This window comes from Oenanthe melanoleuca, chromosome 1 (assembly GCF_029582105.1).
Source record: "Oenanthe melanoleuca isolate GR-GAL-2019-014 chromosome 1, OMel1.0, whole genome shotgun sequence".
Taxonomy (NCBI): domain Eukaryota; kingdom Metazoa; phylum Chordata; class Aves; order Passeriformes; family Muscicapidae; genus Oenanthe; species Oenanthe melanoleuca.
Genome location: NC_079333.1, coordinates 110,300,959 through 110,318,021, shown reverse-complemented (window position 1 = coordinate 110,318,021; position 17,063 = coordinate 110,300,959). Strand labels below are relative to the sequence as shown.

The following is a 17,063-nucleotide window of genomic DNA, read 5'->3' as shown; positions in this document are numbered from 1 at the left end:
TTGGGAAAGAAGGGACCTAAACACCACCTGGTTGCACCTCCTGCCCCTGGAAAAAAATCCAAACCCCATCCAGCCTGAGCCTGGAGACTTCCAAGGATGGGAATCCACACCCAAAGAGACTTTTTCCCCCAGAAATTTGGAAATAACCTTTATGGGAAATGTATTATTTAGGAATAACTTGTATTTTCTGAAAAATGAGAAGGTGGCAGCCAATTCCAAGAAATAAGAAAAGCTCAGAGCCAGCAGAGAAGGGATGGAGAGGAGAGAAATTCCCATGGGAAGCACCCTGAGGACAAGGGCTCTGCTCCAAAGGGAGCTGCCAGCATCTCATTCCCACTTATCCAGCACCAAAACCTCCTGGAATCCTCTCCCAGTCCCTGAAGCAGCATTCCAACCCTGGGCAAGAGGGACACCAAGAAATTCAATCCCTCCAAGCCACTGTCCCCAAAAATCCCTGGACAAATTCAATCCTTCCAAGCCACTGTCCCCAGAAATCCCTGGAAAAATTCAATCCCTCCAAGCCACTGTCCCCAAAAATCCCTGGAAAAATCCTATCCTTCCAAGCCACTGTCCCCAAAAAATTCCTGGAGAAACTGGCCAGAGAGGCAGGAAAATAAATCAGGATATGCAGCAGCTGTCAGGGACAGGAATCCCTCCCTGCCAGCCTTTCCTGCCAGGTTTAATTCAGGATGGGCCAATCTGAGCATTCCCCCTCTCTCCAGCAGCTTGGATATCACAGGACAGAGGGAAATAAAGAATTATTTAGGTTGTAAAGCCACAGCAAAAAAAAAAAAAAAAAAAAAACCAAACCAAACCAAACCAAAAAAAAAAAAAAAAAAACAAAAAAAAAAAAAACAAAAAAAACCAAAAAAAAAAAAACAAAAAAAAAAAACTTAATCTTGACCTGAAACTCCAGCCAGAATCTTGTGCTGATGTAGCTGGATAAAACCTAAATAAATTCACTTATAATAAATAATAATCACAAATTTCCTGAAGGAAAAGGTGCATCCCAAAGCCTTCTGCTCATTCTCATGAAGGAAATTTTATCTCCTCTCATTAAGCAGGGAAGGATCTTGGAGTTTTTCTACAAAGCAAATAAATTCAGAAAGAAACAGAAGGAAAATTGAGATCAGCTGGAGCCTAAAATCCTTCCTCAGCACAGACAGTTTGGGGATGAAATCCATCAGCTTTGCAAAGTCTGCCCTGTGCTACTCACTGGGATCAAGGAGCTCCAGATGATTCAGATTTCTGCCTTTCCTTCAAAAGGAGCCACGAAAAATCTTCTGTTTTCTGTGCACAGACAGAGTTGGTGGCCCAGACTCCCTGGTTGTTAATAAATTCACTCTAATCACCTGGCTAACGAGATTTTGGGGTGGTCTGTGAGGTCATGGCACAAAGATATCAACTGGAAAGCACCAAAAAAAATCATTGATAACTTTGAATTATCTCTGCAATCTTCCTGTTGTAAACATATCTCAGATTTTCTGTGAGAACTCCAATCATGAATTTACAGCGCACGAATTATTCTGGATTTAAATTTTAATTTATTCACTGGACAGCAGGGCACTGATTTTTGCATTACCTGGTGTAAATACATCCCTTCATTCTGATTTTTCCTCTCTGCACAAGATCTGGCATGAAAAGGGGCCAAAAAATAAAGGATAAGGTAATGAACATAAAATTGGGTAATTTCCAGGTCAGCATTGCTCATTAGAGGAGAAAATTTAATGTTTTCAGACTAAACTTTGTAACAAATGGCTCCTCAAATAACTGTGAAAATAAATTTGGGTTTAAAAGAACATGAAAACAAATCAGGTTTAAATTAACATTAAAATAAATTTAGATTTAAATGAACATGTAAATAAATTTGGATTTACACCGTGTCTCTAAATATTACAGTGCCAAAGGGTCAAGAACTGCCACCAGCCAAGTATGAAGAAAATAATTTAAAAAATAAGGGGAAAATATGGATTTTCCAGAGTGGGGTGGTTAATTCCCAGAGTTAATTACAGAGGTAATTAATATCTCCAGGGGATTGAAAGGGACTTTCCACAAGGGCATGGAGTGATAGGAAAAGGGGGAATAACCCAGTTTCAGCTTGGGCATTTTTGGGGATGAGGAAACCACAGCTTCTCTGGGAAATCCATTCCAGGGAGGAATTTTTTCCCAATATCCCATTTAATCCTTCAGTTTAAAGCCATTTATCCCCATCCTATCACTCCTGTGAAAATTCCCTTTCCAAGCTGATTTTTTTTTTTTTTTTTTTTTTTTTGGCACAATTGGGATGGGGAGCTCTGGCCAGGATTTAAGGCAGAGCTGCCAAATCCTTTGGGACAAGAATCCCTGGAAAAATCCTGGAAAACTCCTGGGCAATCCCAATTTTGTGACAACTCCAGCCTAGTCCTGGATGCCCTAAAATCGTTCTCATTTCCGAGAAATATTTTGGAGAACTCGATGACAACGTGCTGACAGCTCATCCCAGCTGGGATGTTCCTGGTGCTGACAGCTGCTCCAGAAAAAAAAAAAACCAAAAAAAAAAAAAAAAAAAACCAAAAAAACAAAAACAGGGAAAAAGCAGCTCCAAACTGTGATGAGGGGACAAAGGTTGGAAATCCCGGATTTTTCCAGGATTCCTAGAAAAAAAAACCTCTTCCCGAATTAGCTGCCCCATTTGGAGCTGGAATAGTGCAAGTGAGGCAATTAGGAGGTGATGGGGATAATGAATTGGAATTCCAGCCTCTGGAATTCCTGGAATTTCGCCTGCAGGGCGGGAGAGGTAGATAAGAGTGGAGATAAAGGAGGTGCCTTTTTGCCCTTGCCAAAATTCCTTTTTTTTCTTTTTTAATTTTTTTTTAAATTATTTTTTTTTAGCAGCCAGGCTAAAAATCTTTGGGATCATCCCTCTCCAATCCTGTTTCCCGGCATTTCATTTTTATTTGAAAGCACAATTAAACTTAATTTATCCCGGAGCACTTGAGGCTGGATTAAAATTTAGGAAAACCTCAATCCTGGGTTCAGATCCCCCAATCCCGCTGCTGCACGAGGTGCAAAGTTTAGAATGGGATAAGCCTGAACTAATTTTAGCCCTGTCTTGTCTAAGCCAGTCTAAACTCATTCCAGCTCCTTATCCTGGAGATTTATCTCGGGATGGGAACAAACCCTAAAAGGTTTTCCCTGCTTCTCTCTCCCCACATTAATAAACTGAATTTTTTCCATAAAATCATCCTGAATATCTCTCCCTTTGCAAATCTCCTTTTCCTGGGTATTTTTTGGGAATTTGAAGTTTTCAGCTAGGTAGACCCTGAGCACAACTTGTAGATAAGCAGGGCTGGTCTAAAATTGAATTTTTTTTCCCCTACATGGAATTTTTTTTTTTTCCCCTAGAGCTGCACAACTTAATCCAACAGCATTAATGTCATGATTTCCCCACATTATCCAGGGAATAAACTGATGGAGTTGGATTTTTCCATAAAATGACCTTAATCTCAAACACCTCATCCTTTACAAGTCTCCTCTTCCTGGGCATTTTTTAGGAATTTGAACTCTCCTGGAGAACAGACCCAAAGCACAACTTGCAGACAAGCAAGGCTGGCATAAATTTGAGATATTTATTATTTCTCCTACATGGATTTTTTTCTTTCAAGAGCTGCACAAGCTGATCCAACAGCATTATTGTCATGACTAAAAAGATTTTTTTTTCCCCTTTGTTTTCCCTAAGGCTTCATTACAGTGATTACAGCACCAATAAAATAATAATAAAACTAAAATAATAACAAAACCTCTCCACCAGGAATAAATTCCCCTAAAACTTCCAAAGGAATCTCTCAAGGCTTTGGATATGAACTTTTTATTAGAGGAACTGCATGGATTTACATTCTTTGAGATTCTTTTACATTACATGGATTTAAATTCTTGGGGATTTTGTGCATCCCAAGGATTTTTCCTGCCTCCAGTTTAACATTGAAAAGAGTGAAATGTCCGAGGTGGATCCCGGGTTTTGCACACAGAGCAGTGAGATAAAGATCTAATTTAGGGAATTCCATCCATCCATCCCGTTTTAGCCCCGTTGGAGCAGAGACAGCTGGAAGTGAAATCAGCAGGGCACATGGGAGTGAGTCAGACAGGAGGAAGGGGAACTGAGACTCCCACAAAGGGAAAATCTGGGGATCCAGACGTGCCAAAGCCACGTCCAAGTGCACACAGCTGAGCCCTGAGCTGCCCTTTGATGCTGAGAGAGCACAGAGGGAAGGAGCCGCCTGCAAGACCTGACTCATCCATTCTTTTCTTTGGAAAAGACAAGGAAAATAAAATTAAAAAAAAAAAAAAAAAATCCCATCCCATGAAAGAGTTCTGCTGCACGACATCACCTGGGGTGGGAATGGAGATGGAAATGTTCCTTGGTAATTCCAGGGGTGCTGAACTCTGGGAATGTCCTGGTTGTGGGATGTAGGGAGATGTGGGAATAACACAGGGACTGGTTTGCTCTTAACACAAAGGGGAAAAAGGAGGAGGAGGAGAAGGAGAAGGAGAAGGAGAAGGAGAAGGAGAAGGAGAAGGAGAAGGAGAAGGAGAAGGAGAAGGGGAAGGAGAGGGGGAAGGAGAAGGAGAAGGAGAAGGGGAAGAAGAGGAAAAGAAAAAGAAGAGAAGGAAGAGGAAGAAGAAGAAGAAAAGAAGAAGAGGAAGAAGAAGAAAAGAAAAAAGAAGGAAAATAAAATAAAATAAAATAAAATAAAATAAAATAAAATAAAATAAAATAAAATAAAATAAAATAAAATAAAATAAAATAAAATAAGGAAAGGAAAGGAAAGGAAAGGAAAGGAAAGGAAAGGAAAGGAAAGGAAAGGAAAGGAAAGGAAAGGAAAGGAAAGGAAAGGAAAGGAAAGGAAAGGAAAGGAAAGGAAAGGAAAGGAAAGGAAGAACAAATCATCTTTTTTATTTTTTATCATTTTTGATATGGGCAGGAAGAATGTCCTAAGCCATTCAGGGAATCCTCCCGAGCTTTAGGAAATTGTTTCTGTCCTGAATAATCTGAGTGCTTGGAAAAGGGACAGCAAAGGAAAAATCCCAGATTTCCTGAGAAAATGAGCAGTTTCAAAACTGCTGATCAGGAGAGATGTGCTGCCCAAACCAGAGGAATCACAGGCTTGGCCTGAAATTCCCACAGAATTTAGCGAGGATTTAGGGACAGATTCATAAACACAGCTGGAAGTCAAAAGGAAAGGCCTCAGGGATGGTTTCCTAAATGCCAGCAAGCTGAAATCATGGAATCATGGAATCAATGGGATCATGGAATCATAGAAACATGGAATCATGGAATCAATGGGATCATGGAATCATAGAAACATGGAATCTTGGAATAATGGAATCATAGAAACATGGAATCATGGAATCATGGAATCAATGGGATCATGGAATCATAGAAACATGGAATCATGGAATCACGGAATCATGGAATCACAGAAACATGGAATTATGGAATCATGGAATCATGGAATAATAGAATGACACAATCACAGAATCATGGAATCATAGAATCATGAAATCATGGAATCATGGAATAATAAAGTCTTGGAATGGTAGAATCATGGAATCATAAAGTCTTGGAATGGTGGAATCATGGAATCACGGAATAATGGAATCATAGAATCATGGAATCATAGAATCATAGAATCATGGAATAATGGAATCATGGAATAATAATGGAATCATAGAATCTTGGAATCACGGAATCATGGAATCCAAGAATTCTAGAATCATGGAATCATGGAATCATAGAATCATGGAATGGTGGAATCATGGAATCACGGAATCATGGAATCATGAAATTGTGGAAAAATGGAATCATGGAATCATAGAATCACAGAATCACGGAATATTGGAATCATAGAATCAGCAAACATAGAATCCTGGAATCCTGGAATCATGGATTAATGGAATCATGTAATCATAGAATCATGGAATCATGGAATCACGGAATCATGGAATCATAGAATCATGGAATCATAGAACCTTGGAATGGTGGAATCACGGAATCAGGGAATCATAGAATCATGGAATCATGGAATCATGAAATTATGGAATAATGCAATCATGGAATCATAGAATCATAGAATCATAGAATCATAGAATACTGGAATCATAGAATCATAGAATCATAGAATCATGGAATCACGGAATCATAGACTCATGGAATCACGGAATCATAGAATCATGGAATCATGGAATCATGGAATCATGGAATCATGGAATCATGGAATCACGGAATCACAGAATCATGGAATCACAGAATCATGGAACCATAAAATCTTGGAATGGTAGAATCATGGAATCACAGAATCATGGAACCATGGAATCACGGAATCTTGGAATAATGGAATCATGGAATCACGGAATCACAGAATCATGGAATCATAGAATAATGGAATCATAGAATCTTGGAATGGTGGAATCATGGAATCATGGAATGGTGGAATCATGGAATCCCAGAATCAACGAATCATGGAATCACAGAATCTTGGAATCACAGAATCATGGAATCATGGAATGGTGGAATCATGGAATCACGGAATCATGGAATGGTGGAATCATGGAATCATGGAATCACGGAATCATGGAATCATAGAATTATGGAATCATGGAATCATAGAATTATGGAATAATGGAATAATGGAATAATGGAATCATAGAAACATGGAATCACAGAATCTTGGAATCATAGAATCATGGAATCATGGAAACATATAATCATGGAATCATGGAATCACGGAGTCATGGAATCACAGAATCATGGAACGGTGGAATTACGGAATCATGGAATCACGGAATTTTGGAATCATGGAATCATAGAATCATGAAATGGTGGAATCATGGAATCACGGGATCATGGAATCATGGAATCACGGAATCGCGGAATCATGGAATCAAGGAGTCATAGAAACATGGAAGGATGGAATAATGGAATCATGGAATCATAGAATCTTGGAATCATAGAATCATGGAATCATGGTATCCAGAATCATGGAATCACTGTATGACTGAATCATGGAATAATAGAATCATGGAATCATACAATCTTGGATTAATAGAATCATGCAATATTGGAATCATAGAATCATAGAATCATAGAATCTTGGAATCAGAGAATTTTGGAATCATGGAAAAACGGAATCATAGAAAAACGGAATCATGGAATCAAGGAATCACGCAATCATTGAATCATGGAATTACGGAATCACGGAATCATGGAATCACAAAATCATGCAGTCATGGAATCACGGAGTCATAGAAACGTGGAATCACGGAATAATAGAATAAGGGAATCATAGAATCTTGGAATCATAGATTCATAGAATCATAGAATCATGGTATCATGGAATCACGGAATCCTGGAATCACGGAATCATGGAATCAAGGAGTCATAGAAACGTGGAATCATAGAATCATGGAATCATGGAGTCATGGAATCATGGAATCAGGGAATAAAAGAATCATGGAATCATATAATCATGGAATCATAGAATCCTGGAATCATGGAATCACGGAGTCATAGAAACGGGGAATCATGGAATAATGGAATAATGGAATCATGGAATCATAGAAACATAGAATAATGTAATCCTATAATCATAAAATCACGGAATCATGGAATCATGGAATCATGGGATCATAGAAACGTGGAATCATGGAATAATAGAATCATAGAATCTTGGAATCACAGAATCATGGAATCATGCAATCATAGAATCATAGAATCATGGAATCATGGAATCACGGAATCACAGAATCATACAATCATAGAATCATGGAATCATAGAATCTTGGAATCACAGAATCATGGAATCATAGAATCATGGAATCAAGGAGTCATAGAAACGTGGAATCATGGAATAATGGAATCATGGATCATAGAATCATAGAATCTTGGAATCATGAATCATAGAATCATAGAATCACAGAATGTTGGAATCATAGAATCATGGAATCATGCTATCATAGAATCATAGAATCATGGAATCACGGAATCACGGAATCACGGAATCTTGGAGTCATAGAATCATGGAATCATGGAATCACGGAATCATTGAATTATGGAATCATGGAATCATAGAAACATGGAATCACGGAATCATGGAATCACAGAATCATGGAATCATAGAATCATAGAATCACAGAATGTTGGAATCATAGAATCATGGAATCATGCTATCATAGAATCATAGAATCATGGAATCACGGAATCACGGAATCACGGAATCTTGGAGTCATAGAATCATGGAATCATGGAATCACGGAATCATTGAATTATGGAATCATGGAATCATAGAAACATGGAATCACGGAATCATGGAATCACAGAATCATGGAATCGTGGAATCATAGAATCATGGAATCATGGAATCACGGAATCATGGAATCATGGAGTCATAGAAGAATGAAGTCATTGAATTGTAGAAACATGGAATCATTGAATCACGGAATCATAGAATCATAGAATCTCGGAATCGTGCAATCATGGAATCATAGAAACATGGAATCACTGAATCACGGAATCATGGAATTATGGAATCATGGAATTACGGAATCATAGAATTACGGAATCACGGAATCATGGAATCATAGAATAATGGAATCATGGAATCATGGAATCATGAAATCATGAAATCATGGAATCATGGCATGGTTTGGGAAGAGATCTAAAAGTTCATAAATCCCTCCCTGCCATGGCAGGGACACCTCCCATTGTCCCAATGTCCAACCTGGCCTCGGGCACTGCCAGGGATGAGAACTCCACAATCCCTCGGCAAATCCCAAACCTGCCATAGCAAATCCCAACTCATCTCCTTCCTCCCATCCATGATTTGGCACTTTCTGGACTGGGATGTTCTCCCAGCTGGACATGGCCACAGTCGCCACAATCAACCACCATGTGGTCTATGGAAGGAATTCCCAGTTTTTGGCAGAATCTGTGGGATGGGCCATCCTGTGGAGGATCCCATCCCATTCCTGGTGGCTTTAGGGTGTCCCTGCAAACTCTGGGGGCACCCCACAAGTGCTCATCCCTGCTCTGCTTCCCTGCACCCCCTGAATCCTTCATCCAGCTCCCGAAATCCAGACCCAGGAGCTCATTCCTTCCCTTGTTTTCCCCCAAAATCTTCTTCTATCTTCTTAAAAGCTGCTGGAGAGACACTCCCAGGGTTGAACAACACCCTGGGCAATGCCACAAGTTGTCCCAAATCTCCATGATGACTTTTCTTACATTAAATGGGATTTTCAGCCTTGTTGGGAGGATTTTGGTGAAAACTGAGCAACCTCAGGTTGTGCTTGATCTCCAATCCTTTGTCACCCCCAAACCTCACAGTGGGGACCTTTTTTTTACAGTCAGCCCTCGTGTTAACGAGATCTTTTAGCAGGGATAATTCCAACTGGAAACTCAAACTTATTTCATGACAGCTCCACATCCCTTTGTAGGGTCCATTTTTCTCAAAATGGAGAAAAATTCCAAAAATCAGTGTTCAGGTAAGGAAGGAAGGAAGATGAGACCTTCCCAGGGTGGGTGGGATTTCTGTTTCCAGGCACAAAAACAAGGAAAGCTGTGGTGGATAATTGATACTCTGACTTTTCTCTGAGAGGGAGGAGGGTGGTGGAGAAATGGAAGAGAGAGGTCAGAAATTCACCCAGCAAGTTCCACCTTGGTGTGGGAGCTCTGGAACCATCCAGGCTTGGAAAACAGCTCCAGGATTTAAAGATTCCCTCCCCAGAGCACAAATGATGCTTTGGATTGTCCCCCATGGTCTTAATTCTTGCCATCAGCTCCAGGACAGTGCACGGGACATTCCTGGAATCTCAGTCAGGTGTGGGGTATTTCCATATCCTCCACTCCCTTTGGAATTTCATTTTCATTGTCATTTGGATGCAACTTCCAGCCAAATCTGCTCCAAAAAATACAAATAAACCAAAGGTACAGGAAATTTACTTTAGGTTTGGGCATGGTTGTTTTGGGTTTGTTTTTTTGTTTTGTTTTTTTTTTGTTTTTTTTTTTTTTTTTAAATTAAAGATGGAGTCTCTGGGTTCATTCTGGGATTTTTTTTCCTTCTTCTTATTTGAAATATTTCCCATCAGCTGCCTTGGATGCTGCTGTGCTCCTGTGGATGTTTGTGGTGTTGGCACAGGGTGCAGGAGGCATCAACCACGGCACCAAGGCTTTCCTGTAAAGCAGCATTTTTGTGGCTGGGTGAATTTATTGCTTGTGAAAGGTGACTCAGGGAGAGCTGTGAAGGCTGAGATTCATGAAAAAGAGGGAAAGCAAAGGATTTTGCCACTCACCATCCCCCAGAATTCCCAAGGAGCTGCTCCAGAGGGAAGAGGGGACCCTGCAGGACACACAAGGAGCCCAGATCCTGCTGGGACTGCCAGGAAACAAATCCACAGCTGGATGAGGAGCCAACTCACTCCTCATCTCCCTGACCCAGCAGTTTGTGCTTCTCCCAAGGGTGCTGGGCAGGGAATGGGCACAGCCAGAGCTCCAGGAGCTGCCAGGGATGCCCAGGCTGGGATTTTGGGGGGTCTGGGCAGGGCAGGGCAGGGCTGGGTGATCCCTGTGGGTCCATGGTTCTATAAATCCCGTTTGGGATAACAAAACATGACCAACCCTGGGGGTCCCTTCCAGCTCAGGATATTCTGTGATCAGTCCTAAAACTTTGGGCAGGATTGGATTCAAGTGACTCAAGCCATTCACACCAACAGCTCCTCAACTTCCCACATGGAATAATTTGGGATGGAAGGGACTTAAATCCCACCCATGGCAGGGACACCTCCCACTGTCCCAGGCTGCTCCAACCCCAGTGTCCAACCTGGAACTGAACATTCCAGGGGTCCAGGGGCAGCCACAGCTGCTCTGGGAATTCCATCCCAGCCCCTCATCACCATTCTAGGAAATGATTCCTAACTCCCAATATCCAATAGAAGCCTTTCTTCTGGCAGTGGGAGCCATTCCCTGTGTCTGTCCCTCCATTCCCTGTGTCTGTCCCTCCATTCCCTGTGTCTGTCCCTCCATTCCCTGTGTCCTGTCCCTCCAGCCCTTGGCAATTGTCTCTCTCCATGTTTCCTGCAGCTCCTTCAGGCCCTGCAAGGCCACCCTGAGCTCAGCCCAAAGCTTCTCCTGTGCAGGTGAACAATCCCAGCTGTGCCAGCCTTTCCTCCCAGCAGAGCTGCTCCAGCCTGGCCTTGGATAATTCCAAGGATTTTCCTCTTTGTCCTATGTGGGCTCTCTGTTTATTTAGGAATAATCCCTTTCTGCTGTTGGAAATCCTCAGGAGATCCAGCCAAGGTAACAACCAGAGATGTTTAATTGAAATCACAATGTGAATTTAATGTGAAATCACCACAAATGGGTGAAGCCTTGCAGTGGCAGCTCAGCTCCATCAGCCTCTCAGACAAGAACATTTTTCCAGCTTTAGGGTGCAATAATCTGCTTTTTGGAATTCCCTGGATGCAATTATTATCCTGTAACTCCCATTCCTGCACATCTCCCTTCATGGACAGAGCCAGGGGCAGGAGCTGTGCCTTTGAAGTGACTCTTACAGGACATGACAAATCCCCTGGAAATCTGCCAAAAGCTCGGGTTTATTTTCAAATGTTTCAGTTTTTGACTCAAGAGCTTGTCTGCAGTGCTGGAAACACCATTAGGGGTCTGTGTGACTCAATTTATGACTCAGGAAACTGCTGCTCCTGTCTCTCAAAGCAGCACATTTTGAGATCCAGACTGAAGGCAGATCAAACTGAATTTTTCTCCCCTCTCTGAGTAATTTAATTTGTCTGCACATCCAAAAGAAAAGCAAAAAAAAAAAAAAAAGAGAAGAAAATGAAATAAATCCTCACTTTTGTAATAAATGCCCACTGGACATTGAGATAATGGAGTTTTTTATCCCATGTCTTGGTTTCTATTCACACTGCTTATCCAAAATGGGCATTTTGATAACTTATTTTTTAATATTTTATTTTACATGTCCACAAATCCGAGGAGCAGCTGTGTCCTGAGAGGGAATCCCTTTGGAATGGGGCTCCCTGAGCTGTAAATCCTTCCCCAGACAGCTGAGAAAACTCCCTCTGCTACAAGAACTGTGCATTCCTCAGCCTTCACTCCACAAAACTGGAAAAATTGGGGTTTTTTTAGGATTATTTTTAGGTTTCTTTTCCTCTCCTCCTCCTTGAACCACACTGAACACAACTCAGGAGATTTAATTTTTCTGCTCAAGTTCCACAAGCTCTTGACACAGAACTTCCCTCCCAAACTGGAGATATCCAGAGTTAAATCCTGATTTTCCTGCCCTGAGACTCTCCCCAGCCACCAGAATTTATTTTTTTTTTTCCCACAAGGGCAGAGTGGTTTCTCATGCTCTGTTCCCTCCTTGGGCCAACACCAAGTTCTTGAAAAAAAAAAATTTAAAAAAAATAAAAAAGGAGATAAATAAGTTTGTTCAGCCAGGGATTGAAGAGGATTCCAGAAATCCCCATCAATTCTAGGATTTAACTCTCCTGGAGCCCCTTTAGGCACTGGAAGGTTTTCCTGATCCTCCCCAGCTCTTCCAGAGGAGAAACCCAGGCCTGGAAGTTTAATTTTAGTGCTTTCCCCACCTTGGCAAAGCAAGATCTAAATTCAATTTACGCTCCCAAATTCTCATATGTTACCTATAAAATTAAATTATCTGTGGCTCGTTGAAAACCTTGAGTGGCAAAGCCATTGCCTGCTGTCATCTCCACCTGATCCCATCATTTTCTACCCTATTTGCAGGAAACTTCCCCTAAAACCAGGTTTAAAACCAGCTCTAAGCAAGATTTCCTCTCCTTCCTTTCACTTCAGGCAGGAAACTTTCCCTAAAACCAAGTTTAGAACCAGCTCTAAACAAGATTTCCTCCCTCCTTTTCCCTTTAGGCAGTTAACTTTCCCTACAACCTGGTTTAAATCCAGATCTAAACAAGATTTCATCTCCTTCCTTTCATTTCAGACAGTTAACTTTCCCTAAAACCTGGTTTAAAACCAGCCCTAAGCAAAATTTCCTTTCCCCCCTTTCAATTCAGGCACTAACTTTCCTTAAAACCAGGTTTAAAACCAGATTTCCTCTTCCCCCTTTCACTTCAGGCAGGTAACTTTCCCTAAAATCTGGTTGAGAACCAGCTCTAAGCAAGATTTCCTCTAATTTCCTTCACTTCAGGTACTTAATTTTCCCTAAAATCTGGTTTAAAACCAGCTCTGAGCAATATTTCCTCCCTCCTTTTCATTTCAGGCAGCTAATTTGCCCTAAAACCAGGTTTAGAACCAGATCTAAGCAATATTTCCTTTCCCCCCTTTCACTTCAGGCAGTTAATTTGCCCTAAAACCTGGTTTAGAACCAGCTCTAAGCATTATTTTCTCTCATTTCTTTCACTTCAGGTACTTAATTTTCCCTAAAACCAGGTTTAGAACCAGCTATAAACAAGATTTCCTCTCCTCCCTTTCACTTCAGGCAGTTTCTCTTTCTTTTTAATTTTATTTCCTGCACAAATCTGCCAAGTCCAGAAAAATAGGAAGAGAAACTCCTTCCTTTCCCTTACCCCAGGCTGAAATATTTCAGATAAAAAGTGACTTAGACTCAATTTCTTCTGTGACTTCAGCAGAAAGCAGAGTTTAGGGAAGGATTTGGGATGTTTTTGGGATGCTGTGGTTGGAATTAAACCCAGTTTAATGCACACCTTGATCTGGAGCTGCTTCCCTGAAGGAAAAGAAATTCTGGGAGCAGAGGAAATGAGGCTGTGGGAGGGAGGGAAAACCTTGGCTTTGCTCCAGATTATTTTTTTTTTTTAGGATGATGTTGGAGAGGTTTTTGTTGAGTTTCCAGCACTCTGGGAATGCTCCTCACACCCAAGGAATGCCCCTGAGCTGGGAAAAGCTGGTTTAATTTCCAGGGAAAGCTGAGCCCAGCTGGAAATCAGGGATCTGACCCAGGGGAAAGAATTCAGCTGAACAGGGGGAAAATTCCTGTTTGGACTGCAAAGCAGAGAATCCTGGAATATCCTAAATGGGAAGGGATGAAAAGGATCAGGGAATTCTGGCCCAAAATCCCAGCCTGGGATTCCCTGGGGAGCCAAATTCCAGAGTCCCACTCCAGCTTTTCCACTGGCAAAGCCACCACTTGTCATTTCTGCTCTGGGACCAGTGGGATTGCTCACAGTGGGATCCAACTGAGCAGGATTTTCTCTCTTTTCTTTTTTTTTTAATCCTGGATTTAGGCACCCCAATAGGATTATCCTGATCTTACAATGATCTCTTGCCCCACTGTGCATTTTGTAGGATATAGTCAATAATTTCCAGATTAATGCAGTTTTCCTATCAATGTGAAAAATGAGAATTGAAATCTACTTTTAATGAGAAGCTTACTTTGGAAAGAAGAATAATGCAGGTGATTTAGCCCTAAAAACTGGAATTGTGGAATCATGGGATGGTTTGGGCTGGAAGGGATTTTTAGGATCATCTCATTCCAACCCAAACCATGGGCAGGGACACCTCCCACTGTCCCAGGCTGCTCCAAATCCCAAATCCAGGGATTTAGGGAATTGCAAACCCACCATAATTCCCTGTTCCAACACACTCATGAGCAGATTTCCCTTTAAAATCCAGCACCTGCCTCTCTTGCTTAGAGCTGGTTTTAAACCAGGTTTTAGGGGAAGTTTCCTGCAAATAGGGTAGAAAATGATGGGATCAGGTGGAGATGACAGCAGGCAATGGCTTTGCCACTCAAGGTTTTCAACAAGCCACAGATAATTTAATTTTATAGGTAACATATTTAATTTTATATGTTATTTTATTTTATTTTATTTTATTTTATTTTATTTTATTTATAATTTTATTTTATTCTATATTTTTATTTTATTTTAATTTGATTTTATATTTTATTTTATTTTATTTATTTTTTATTTTATTCTATTTTATATTTTTTATATTTTATTTTATATTTTATTTTATTCTATTTATTTTTTTATATTTTATATTACTTTATTTTATTTTATTTTATTTTATTTTATTTGTTATTCCATTTTCTATCTTTTATATTTTATTTTATATTTTATTTTATTCTATTTAATTTTTTATATTTTATTTTATTTATTTTTTTATTTTATTTTATTTTATTTTATCTTATTTTATTTTATATTTTACTTTTTATTTTTTTATTTTTTATTTTTTCTCTATTCTATTCTATTCTATTCTATTCTATTCTATTCTATTCTATTCTATTCTATTCAATTTTTATTTTTATTTTTATTTTTATTTTTATTTTTATTTTTATTTCTATTTTTATTTCTATTTTTATTTCTATTTTTATTTTCTTGTGGTGCTCAAAACTTTCCCAGGACTGGAGGTGAGGACAATCCCTTCCTTGGCTGGCTGGAAATCCCATTTTTCCCATTTTCTCCCAAGGGATTTGTTGGAAGAGCAGAGCCTGCGTCACTCAGGACAAAGGATGAGGGAGGCAGAGCAGGAAATTCTCCTGCACACCCTCCAAGCTGCAGCTTCTTGATCATTAGCAAGAATTTATTTTATTTTATTTTATTTATTATTTTATTTTATTTTATTTTATTTTATTTTATTTTATTTTATTTTATTTTATTTTTTAAAATTTATTTATTTTATTATTTTGTTTGGTTTCTGGCTGTCCCAGAGCTCTGCCCACGGCTCAGCTGCTGACTGGAACACCAACCACAGCCACAGGTGGGAATGACTGAGCTGCCACTGAGGGTCAGGCTGCACAAAAATGGATTTTTTGGGTTTTGGGAAGGAGATTTTAGTCCTGGCTTCCAGAGGATGGGCCTGGACCATCCCCTGCTCTGCCAACAGCCCCTGGGGCAGTGCTCAGGGTGACTGAAAACATGAAGGGAAATTAAACATTTCAGTCAAGGCCAAGCTTTATTTATTTATTTTATTTTATTTTTTTTTTTTTTAGTGAAAAGATGTGGCACAGGGTGCCCAGAGCAGCTGTGGCTGCCCCTGGATCCCTGGAATTATCCAAGGCCAGGCTGGACACTGGGGCTGGAGCAGCCTGGGACAGGGAATTGTCCCTGCCCATGGTTTGTGTGGGAATGGGATGATCCTTAAAATCCATTCCCATGTCCTCATCCAAATTCTGGAATTCCATGATTTTCTGACACTCTTTTCAACTCATCATTCCTCAGTTCCAAACCCTAAATCCTCATTTCCCAACCCCAACTCACAGCATGGTTGTGGAAAGGAGGGAATTCCCTCAGACAGAAATAAAGGAATCGTTGGCTGTTTCTCCCCCTGCTCCAAAGTTCAAAATCCACCAAAATCCACCAAAATTCAAAATCCAAAATCCACCTCCCAGAGCTCCCTCCCCACAAATGCAGCAATCCCTGCTCCTCCTGGATTTCAGCTTTTCCTGAATGTCCCCAGGAAACTCAGCCCAGCCTGGCCCCATCCATCCCAGCACCAGCTTTTGAGAAAATAATCCCATAATTAATTAAACAAATGCTCCAAACCCTAAATCCTCATTTCCCAACCCCAGCTCACAGCATCCTCATGGAAAGGAGTGAATTCCCTCAGACAGAAATAAGGGAATCGTTGGCTGTTTCTCCCCCTGCTCCAAAGTTCAAAATCCACCAAAATCCACCAAAATCCAAAATTCAAAATCCAAAATCCACCTCCCAGAGCTCCCTCCCCACAAATGCAGCAATCCCTGCTCCTCCTGGATTTCAGCTTTTCCTGAATATCCTGAGGAAACTCAGCCCAGCCTGGCCCCATCCATCCCAGCACCAGCTCTTGACAAAATAATCCCATAATTAATTAAACAAATGTTCCAAACCCTAAATCCTCATTTCCCAACCCCAACTCAAAGCATCCTCATGGAAAGGAGTGAATTCCCTCAGACAGAAATAAGGGAATCGTTGGCTGTTTCTCCCCCTGCTCCAAATACCAAAATCCACCAAAATCCACCAAATCCACCAAAATCCAAAATCCACCAAAATCCAAAATTCAAAATCCAAAATCCACCTCCCAGAGCTCCCTCCCCACAAAT

At 40.4% G+C, this 17,063-nt stretch overlaps 1 protein-coding gene and 1 long non-coding RNA gene across 2 annotated transcripts in view; both read right to left on the bottom strand.

Annotated features, from left to right (window-relative positions):
• The window catches only part of RUNX1 (RUNX family transcription factor 1), a 172,603-nt gene that overhangs the window by 138,777 nt on the left and 16,763 nt on the right, over positions 1 to 17,063 (bottom strand). The window lies entirely within an intron of this gene.
• Positions 12,800 to 13,700, bottom strand: LOC130249819 (uncharacterized). Its single transcript, XR_008839860.1, has 2 exons — positions 13,216 to 13,700; positions 12,800 to 13,080 (listed from the first exon to the last, which is right to left on the bottom strand). It is a non-coding gene; the product is annotated as an uncharacterized LOC130249819 (long non-coding RNA).